Below are 9,282 nucleotides of genomic sequence, written 5' to 3'. Positions count from 1 at the left end.
GAAATTCATTCATACTTTTAAAATGTTCCCATGTTTTATACAGTAAAATGATTCGCAGAAAATATTTTTTGTAGTACTCTACCTGTATATTATACGTCTTTTGAATTCTGGTTATACTATGAGTTGGTCTACAAAACATTTGCCCTGTTTCTTCATACTTAGTTTTGTAACTAACATTAGTTTTCAGATGGTTTAAAATAAAATTATACCTTTTCTTCGTTTAGACGTCTACTGAAGATTCCTCAGGCAAACTTTATCCTTCTAAAGCATCTCATTTGGTATTAGTAATAATAAGAGACTCATCCACGAATAATTTAGACACTAACAGGTTATCTATCCGGATAGCTCCTTATGTTTTGTGGGATCAGACTACAAAGGATGCATGGTTTGGGAGTGATGTATCAAGAAAGGTAAGGGGATCTGACTTTTGCCTTTGGGAACAAAATTCTTATTGTAATGCAGGAAGTAGGAACACTTTGGAAAGATCATTTCTGTAAAAGGAAACCCTAGGATTCCATTCTTCTGGAGTGGAGTGGAATATATATAGATCTGTTTCAGGAAGATTTGGAAAGAAAGATGATTAATGTAGTTTAAAATAAGTGAATCATTTCAGTCTTTCTTTTGTTCCTTCTTCATAGATATTGATTTTGACCAAGAGTATACTTCACATATAATGGTAGTCAAAGAAGACTAGAGTGAAGTTTAATAAAATCCTGATTACCCAGGATTTGCTTGTTTTTTTTTTTCATTCCAGCCCTCTTTTTGGAGTATATAATAGTTGTGTTTCACAGTAATTAGACTATTATATTATTAAATATTCACATCAAGTGAATTAATGGTCATATAAAAGTACATTTCATATATATATGTATCTCATATGTGTGTGTGCATATTCGTGTGTGTGTGTGTGTATGTAGGTGACAAATTCGTGTATATTATTTTGTATACTTTCAATTACTTTACCACTGATGTATTCAAGTGCAGTTTTAAGTTCCTTAGGTCTCAAGGACCTCCACATCAAACCAGACACACTCAAACTAATAGAAGAAAAAGTGGGGAAGCATCTTGAACACATGGGCACTGGAGAAAATTTCCTGAACAAAACAACAATGACTTATGCTCTAAGATCAAGAATCGACAAATGGGATCTCATAAAACTGCAAAGCTTCTGTAAGGCAAAGGACACTGTGGTTAGGACAAAATGACAACAACAGATTGGGAAAAGATCTTTACCAATCCTACAACAGATAGAGAGCTTATATCCAAAATATACAAAGAACTCAAGAAGTTAGACTGCAGGGAGACAAATAACCCTATTAAAAAATGGGGTTCAGAGCTAAACAAAGAATTCACAGCTGAGGGATGCCGAATGGCTGAGAAACACCTAAAGAAATGTTCAACATTTTTACTCCTAAGAGAAATGCAAATCAAAACATCCCTGAGATTTCACCTCACACCAGTGAGAATGGCTAAAATCAAAAACTCAGGTGACAACAAATGCTGGCGAGGATGCGGAGAAAGAGGAACACTCCTCCATTGTTTGTGGGATTGCAGACTGGTACAACCATTCTGGAAATCAGTCTGGAGGTTCCTCAGAAAATTGGACATTGAACTACCTGAGGACCCAGCTATATCTCTCTTGGGCATATACCCAAAAGATGCCCCACATATAAAAAAGACATGTGCTCCACTATGTTCATAGCAGCCTTGTTTATAATAGCCAGAAGCTGGAAAGAACCCAGATGCCCTTCAACAGAGGAATGGATACAGATAATGTACATCTACACAATGGAATATTACTCAGCTATCAAAAACAATGACTTTATGAAATTCATAGGCAAATGGAGGGAACTGGAAAATATCATCCTGTGTGAGGTAACCCAATCACAGAAAAACACACATGGTATGCACTCATTGATAAGTGGCTATTAGCCCAAATGCTTGAATTACCCTAGATGCCTAGAACAAATGAAACTCAAGATGGATGATCAAAATGCGAATGCTTCACTCCTTCTTTAAAAGGGGAGCAAGAATATCCTTGGCAGGGAAGAGAGAGGCAAAGATTAAAACAGAGACTGAAGGAACACTCATTCATAGCCTGCCCCACATGTGGCCCATACATATACAGCCACCCAATTAGACAAGATGGATGGAGCAAAGAAGTGCAGGCCGACAGGAGCCGGATGTAGATCTCTCCTGAGAGACACAGCCAGAATACAGCAAATACATATGCGAATGCCAGCAGCAAACCACTGAACTGAGAAGGGGACTCCCATTGAAGGAATCAGAGAAAGGACTGGAAGAGCTTGAAAGGGCTCGAGACCCCATATGAACAACAATGCCAACCAACCAGAGCTTCCCAGGACTAAGCCACTACCCAAAGATTATACATGGACTAACCCTGGACTCTGACCTCATAGGTAGCAATGAATATCCTAGTAAGAGCACCAGTGGAAGGGGAAGCCCTGGGTCCTGCCAAGACTGAATCCCCAGTGAACGTGATTGTTGGGGGGAGGGTGGCAATGGGGGAGGGTGGGGAGGGGAACACCTATATAGAAGGGGAGGGGAGGGGATAGGGAGATGTTGGCCCAGAAACCGGGAAAGGGAATAACTATCGAAACGTAAATAAGAAATACTCAAGTTAATAAAGAAAAAAATATTTATTCACCAATTTATTTACTCTATATCCTGATTACAGTCCCTTCCTCCAAGTCCCATCTTCACGACCCCTTCTCCACTCCATTTTCCTTCATCTTAGTAGTGTAGAACTTCCACGAACACCAACTCACTCTCATACATCAGTTCACAACAGGAATAAGTGCATCTCCTCCCACTGAAGCTAGACAAAGCAGCCCAGCTAAAAGAAAGCAATCAAGTGGTAGACAACAGAGTCAGAGCTAGACCGCACACTAATACTTAGGGTACATACCTAAGATCAAGCTGCACATCTGCTACATATATGTAGGGGGCCTAGATCCTGCTGCTGGAGCATATCAAGGGGGAGGTCCTGCAGATTCAAAGCTGAAGGATCACAATGATTTAAAGGCTACAGCAAGATACCAAGATATAGAAGGAGAGGCATGTCTGGGAGGCTCCGGTATTGATGGTGTAGCAAAATCCAGAGGGCTTGAAGCAGGCCAGTGACTTATTTCAATGTACATTTGCAAGTAAACTTTTTTGGACAAAAGGTATAATTTGTGACATAGTATAGCACACCACATCTCACAGACTACATTTTTTAAAAGGATTTTAATTTTTTGTTTGATTTTTAATTTAACTTTAAAACTTTATTTAATTTTAATTTTTGAAGTTTTGCGAGGGGGGATTGTTATCAAGAGATAGTTGGAAGGATTGAAAAATAAAATGAGAGTTACTTGTGAGCATGATGATAAATTTAAAGAGATTCAAAAACAGACATATATTTTGAAAAGGATAAAAGGCAACAAAAAAGTAGAAAATGAAAGAAAGCAGGGTACATTTTAACTAGTAGTTTCCAGGGATTAAGTCCACAGGAAGGACGAATTAGTGATGTCACACACATGAATAGTATTCTCACCCAGGACTCAACTTGGCTTGGACTAGAAACCTACCTTTTATAGGTAATTTCTTATTACCAAGCTCCTGGAAACCTAAAATCCAAGCCTGAATCAAAGTGCATGTCCAAATGAAGCAACAAAATTCATTTTTCACTCTTAATAACTATTAATGATTCTTCTCTTATGGGCAGTTCTTTTTTTTTATTAACTTGAGTATTTCTTATTTACATTTCGAGTGTTATTCCCTTTCCCGGTTTACAGGCCAACATCCCTCTAACCCCTCCCCTCCCCTTCTTTATGGGTGTTTCCCCTCCCCACCCTCCCCCATTGCCACCCTCCCCCCAACAATCACGTTCACTGGGGGTTCAGTCTTAGCAGGACCCAGGGCTTCCCCTTCCACTGGTGATCTTACTAGGATATTCATTGCTACCTATGAGGTCAGAGTCCAGGGTCAGTCCATGTATAGTCTTTAGGTAGTGGCTTAGTCCCTGGAAGCTCTGGTTGCTTGGCATTGTTGTTCATAAGGGGTCTCGAGCCCCTTCAAGCTCTTCCAGTTCTTTCTCTGATTCCTTCAACGGGGGTCCTGTTCTCAGTTCAGTGGTTTGCTGCTGGCATTCGCATATGTATTTGCTGTATTCTGGCTGTGTCTCTCAGGAGGGCAGTTCTTTTCTAATATATTCTTTTGTATGGTCAAGCATGAAAACAAACAAGCAAAACTATTCTGCAATCTGCATATAAAATATGACTATCTTGTGCAGGACTGCTCAAACATAAACTTAGCTGCATGCTGGTAAGAAATATGTGATGAGTAGAGTTGACTTAACCTAAGCCATCATCTCAGAAGAAAAGTAACTTATCAGTGTTGCTCGATTTAGGAAGTGTTATAATTTTCTATGATTGCTATGACAAAACACTGATAAAAAGCAACTTATGGAAGACAGGTTGCACTCCATGATATACTTGGAGTTACCAGTTAACTCCTGAGAAATATCAGGGCCTAAACTGAAGCAGGGCAGGAACCTGGATTCAAGAACTGAAGTACAAGCTGAGTAGGAGTTCTGCCTCTTGCCTTGTACCTCATACCTTTCATTTTCTGACTAATAGCTCAAGGGTGGCACCATCCTGGAGATCTGGGCCCTACAAATTCCAAGGTTAATCAGGACAATATCCCTTAGACTTCTCTATACATTAGGTCAATCTGATGGAGGCATTTTCCCCATTAAACTCCCTTTTCTCACCAACTTCTTTTCTCAGGCATATTTGTTTTGCCTTAATAAACATCAGGATCTAAAACACTAAACAAAGATTGCACATGGGGGAACCTGTGGCTCCAGCTGAATATGTAGCAGAGGATGGCCTTATTTGGCGTCACTAGGTGGGCAGCTGCTTAGTCCTAAGGATGCTTGATGACCCAGGGTTAGGGAATGCTAGGGTGTTGCGGCCAGAGTGTATAGGTGAGGGAGGGAGCACTGTAATAGCGGCAGGGGGAGGAGATACAGGGTTTGTGGAGGTGAACTATGAAGGGGGATAATGTTTGAAATATAAATAAATAAAATAATCAATAAAAAAGAAAACAATATGACCAGGGAAACTCATTCAAGTAATGGTTCTTTGGGACTTAGAAATGCTGATAGAGTATAGCACTTCAATGTCATGACAGAGGAGCATGTCTGCAGAAAGGGAAAAAAAAAAAAAACAAACAGCAAGCTGAAACCTGATGTCTCTTGTCTTGGGAAGCAAAAATGTAGCAGAGAAAGTACATTGAAAATGGGCACCTGTATTTTATAATTCCAAATTATAGGCAATGGTATACTTCTATCAGGAGGGCCAAGGGACTTAAGCCACCAGAAAGTCGTCACAAAGAGGGTATTGCCATGCCTGGAACTAGAATGGCATCCCGTTCAAAACTTCCCAACAGAAACCCCCAACCTCCTACCCCCTAAAAATGTCAATGAACAACAGTCATTAATTAGATTAACTCACAGTGTTTTGCAGCACATCAGGTTTGAAATGTTGCTTTGGTTTAGTAGTTCTTCTATTCTTTGCAGTATGCCTTAAATTTTGACAAGTTTTGGTAAAATGCAGAGAACTTAGAGTCTCCATTTCAGAAACTTCATATCATGCATTCCTGTCTGTGGCAACTGTTATTTTCCTCATAGTTTTGGGTTTCATTTTTAAATTTCAATTTTGTAAACCATGTGAAATGACAATCTTGCCTTGTGTTGTTACAGATGTCCATTATACAAATCATGATCGACAACTATCATCAAATATTTGGAAATGATAATATATTTTATAAATGTATTGACAGAAGATCTGAGGATTTAAAGACTTGTGAAGATTCAATAAAATCTTCTGGCAAATCACCTATTATGAAAGAATTCCTAGCTGGCCACAACAAGAAAACATGCGATAATGGTGAAAAATTAAAAATTTCATCCATTGCTCTGCAGGAGGAAGGTCCTACAGGTGAGCCAAGATTTATTTAGTCATCAAATGAATGGAAGGATGACATCATTCACTTATTTCATAAATTTGTAAATATGAGATCAGTTTTGGGCACAAAATGATATTAGAGTATGGGAAAACTTTTTAACCAACACTTTAATTAAATTATACTTAAATTTATGCATATGTATATACAAACCAATATATATGTATATATAATTTATATGTATACACACAAACAGACACACACACACACACAAATACTTAGGTACTATATATACCACATGTAAGTATGACAGACTCTTTATTCAGCCTCTGTAAGAATCCCACAATATTGCCGTTCTTCCTATGGTCTTTAAGTCATAGAGGATTCATGCATGTGAAATTATTATTTTTGATAAGATCATTTAGAAACGATGTTTTAATTTATACATCCATTAGAGATTCTGCCTGTTTAAGTCCTGTACCACTGTCAACATGCTTTTTGATTTTAATGCAAAAATAATAATGTTTGTTTAATTTCCTATGAGAGACAATCTTGCCAAATGCTTAGCGTTGGCATAAATATTAAATTGCACAGGATCCACTACAAAACCTACATGAAGAAAGATAAAGAGGCTAAAATGCACCTGATTAATATGGTAGTACCACTCAAATTCCTATACATTGATAACGCAAGTAATTATTTGTATAGAGTTAAGAAAATATACCGAAATATTACTCTTATCTGAAGTGAAGTGAATCTATCATCTGAGAATGTTTGTCTAACAATGACATTTTATGGTTCATTTAACAGGACAGAACAGAACAACTACCACATATAAGTGGTAGAAGATGACTGAAGACATTATAAGGTCATTCTATTTTAATGTTCCCTTCTACCTTCCACTTAATCATAGCAGAACAATTATTACAACATCCTGCTTCAGCATTCATATGCTATCATAATAAATGTTATAATAAATAAAAGTGTTATTGCTTACACTCCAATGTGCCTTGATCATGATTCTCCATAGTCTGGAAAGTGACATTTTTCTGTCTCTGCCTCTACAGCCCAGTTATACTACTTGCTTTCCCACCTCAGTTTCTAAAGTGCAGCCAAAACTAATGACATTAAATAATCCCTCAGAATTGTGCCCAGGATTCTGTGCCATACAAAGTTCTAAATAAAATTCCATTACCAATCAAACGTAATCATCACACATGATGAAGTTAGAGATGGATCACGGTTGTTAGATTATACAAAATGACCTGAAAAGATCAGTTCTTAAGCAACTGAGATACAGGCTTTGTGACATGAATTTGAGTCATCGTAACATACTTTAGAACACAAACAAAACTGAGTATTGTTGCACAAGCATCTCTAGACCAGAAGCTTCTACCTGGATGGAGGTGGGACTTGGAGACAGTAGTTAACAGAAGCTTATTGGCCAGATATTCCTGACATGTTGTTCAGCAATGATCAAAAGAGACCTTTTGCCAAAAAAAAAAAAGAAAGAAAGAAAGAAACTAAGAAAGACCAATACTGGATGCTCTTTTCAAATGTAAATAAACATGCTTTACACACACGCGCGCACTCATACACACATATATTCATCCTTATACGATATATTTCTTTACTTACATTTCAAAGGTTATTCCTCCTCTTGGTTTCCTGTCCATAAGCCCCCATTTCCTCCCCTTCCCCCCACACAGGTATTCCACCTATGCATTATTAAAAATTGAATTATAGCACTATAGGCTGACTTTTCTCCCTTCAGTCACTGCAATCTCAAACTCATCAATATTGTTTTATATATGTGTTTATTTATGTATATTTGTATCCTAAAAATATGGATACAACTTGAGTCTATTTTCTTGTGTTTATGATTTAGTTTCCATGCTGTACAGTGTGTATTAGACAATCCATATGCAGGTCGTTTCTGTAAAAATTAACCTTCTGACGGTCATCTTTAGATGCCTATAACTTTTAACACATAAATTTTTTCCACTGTTTTACTAGTGCATTGATATTGCTAACATTGTGTTTTTGCACCCATTTTTCTCACAGGAAATTTGAAAACAGACTTTCAAGTATGGTGGCTCTTAAAGTCTTTGTAATCCCTCTTCTACAATGTTCCCTGAGCTATAGAGATTTTTGCTATAATGTACATGTACTCACAGGTGCTGGGTTTTACACAAAGCACTTTGTGTCCAGTTTTTCTTTTCTGTAATGGTCTCCATTTTCTATACAAAGAGACTTCTTTCATGAGGGATGATGGCCCTACTTATTGGTAGATATAATACTAATATTTAGAATCCTGTAAGAAGTGTGGCTAATTCAGTAAATTAATGTGATAAATTTTAAGGTTTATGACATCACTAGTTCCATAAATCTGACTAGATTTCTTGCACCAGCCATGATTTCATTCATTTGGAGAAAAATTCTTCCAATTGTTAAAGTATTTCATGTGACTTTTTCCAATATATAGATGCTTTAGGTAGCACTTGGATTTCTGTCAAAGTTGGCGCCAGACAAGCTTGTAGCAAGCCTACTTTTCAGGATATAGACACAGCAAGCGTTTCCCATACAGAACCTCACATTCTTGGCGAATTCTCTTTGCTCCCAGTGGGAAAAGCTTGTAGGAAGTTTACTTTCAAGGTAAACACACAGCTAGTGTTTCCCAAAGGGAATTGCTGTTACTTGGTGAATAAGCTTAGTTCTAAGTGGGACTAGATCGTATTAAGCATACTTTTCAAGATATAGACAAAATATGTGTTTCCCGGACAGAATTGCACTTTCTTGGTGAATTCTCATTGTTCCTACTGGACACGCTTTTAACAAGCATACTTTTCAAGATATAGACACAGCAAGCATGTCCCATATAGAATCGCACATTCTTGGCAAATTCTCTTCGTTCCAAGTGGGACGCACATGTACCAAGCTTATGTTTCAAGATAAACACACAAGTGTTTCCCGAAGGGAATTGCAGTTACTTAGTGAATAAGGTTAGTTCTAATTTGGACTAGCTTGTAATAAGCATACTTTTCAAGATTTAGACACAACATGCGTTTCCCAGAGAGAATTGCACTTTCTTGCTGAATTCTCATTGTTTCACGTGGGAAAAGCTTGTAACAAGCTTACTTTTCAAGATATAGACACAGCAAAGCGTTTCGCCTACAGAATCGCACATTCTTCGTGAATTCTTTTCGTTCCAAGCGGGACAAGTTTGTAGCAAGCCTACTTTTGAAGATATAGACACAGAAAGCGTTTCCCATATACAGAACCACACATTGTTGGCGAATTCTCTTCACTCCA

At 37.7% G+C, this 9,282-nt stretch overlaps 1 long non-coding RNA gene across 1 annotated transcript; it reads left to right on the top strand.

Moving 5' to 3' along the window:
* Positions 1-215: 215 nt before the first annotated feature.
* Positions 216-6,992, top strand: LOC120095875 (uncharacterized). The gene is made up of 3 exons (XR_005491768.2): positions 216-410; positions 5,768-6,005; positions 6,781-6,992. It is a non-coding gene; the product is annotated as an uncharacterized LOC120095875 (long non-coding RNA).
* The last annotated feature ends 2,290 nt before the right edge of the window (positions 6,993-9,282 follow it).

This window comes from Rattus norvegicus, chromosome 12, assembly GCF_036323735.1.
Source record: "Rattus norvegicus strain BN/NHsdMcwi chromosome 12, GRCr8, whole genome shotgun sequence".
NCBI classification, from domain to species: domain Eukaryota; kingdom Metazoa; phylum Chordata; class Mammalia; order Rodentia; family Muridae; genus Rattus; species Rattus norvegicus.
This window is presented reverse-complemented; position numbering and strand designations above follow the sequence as displayed.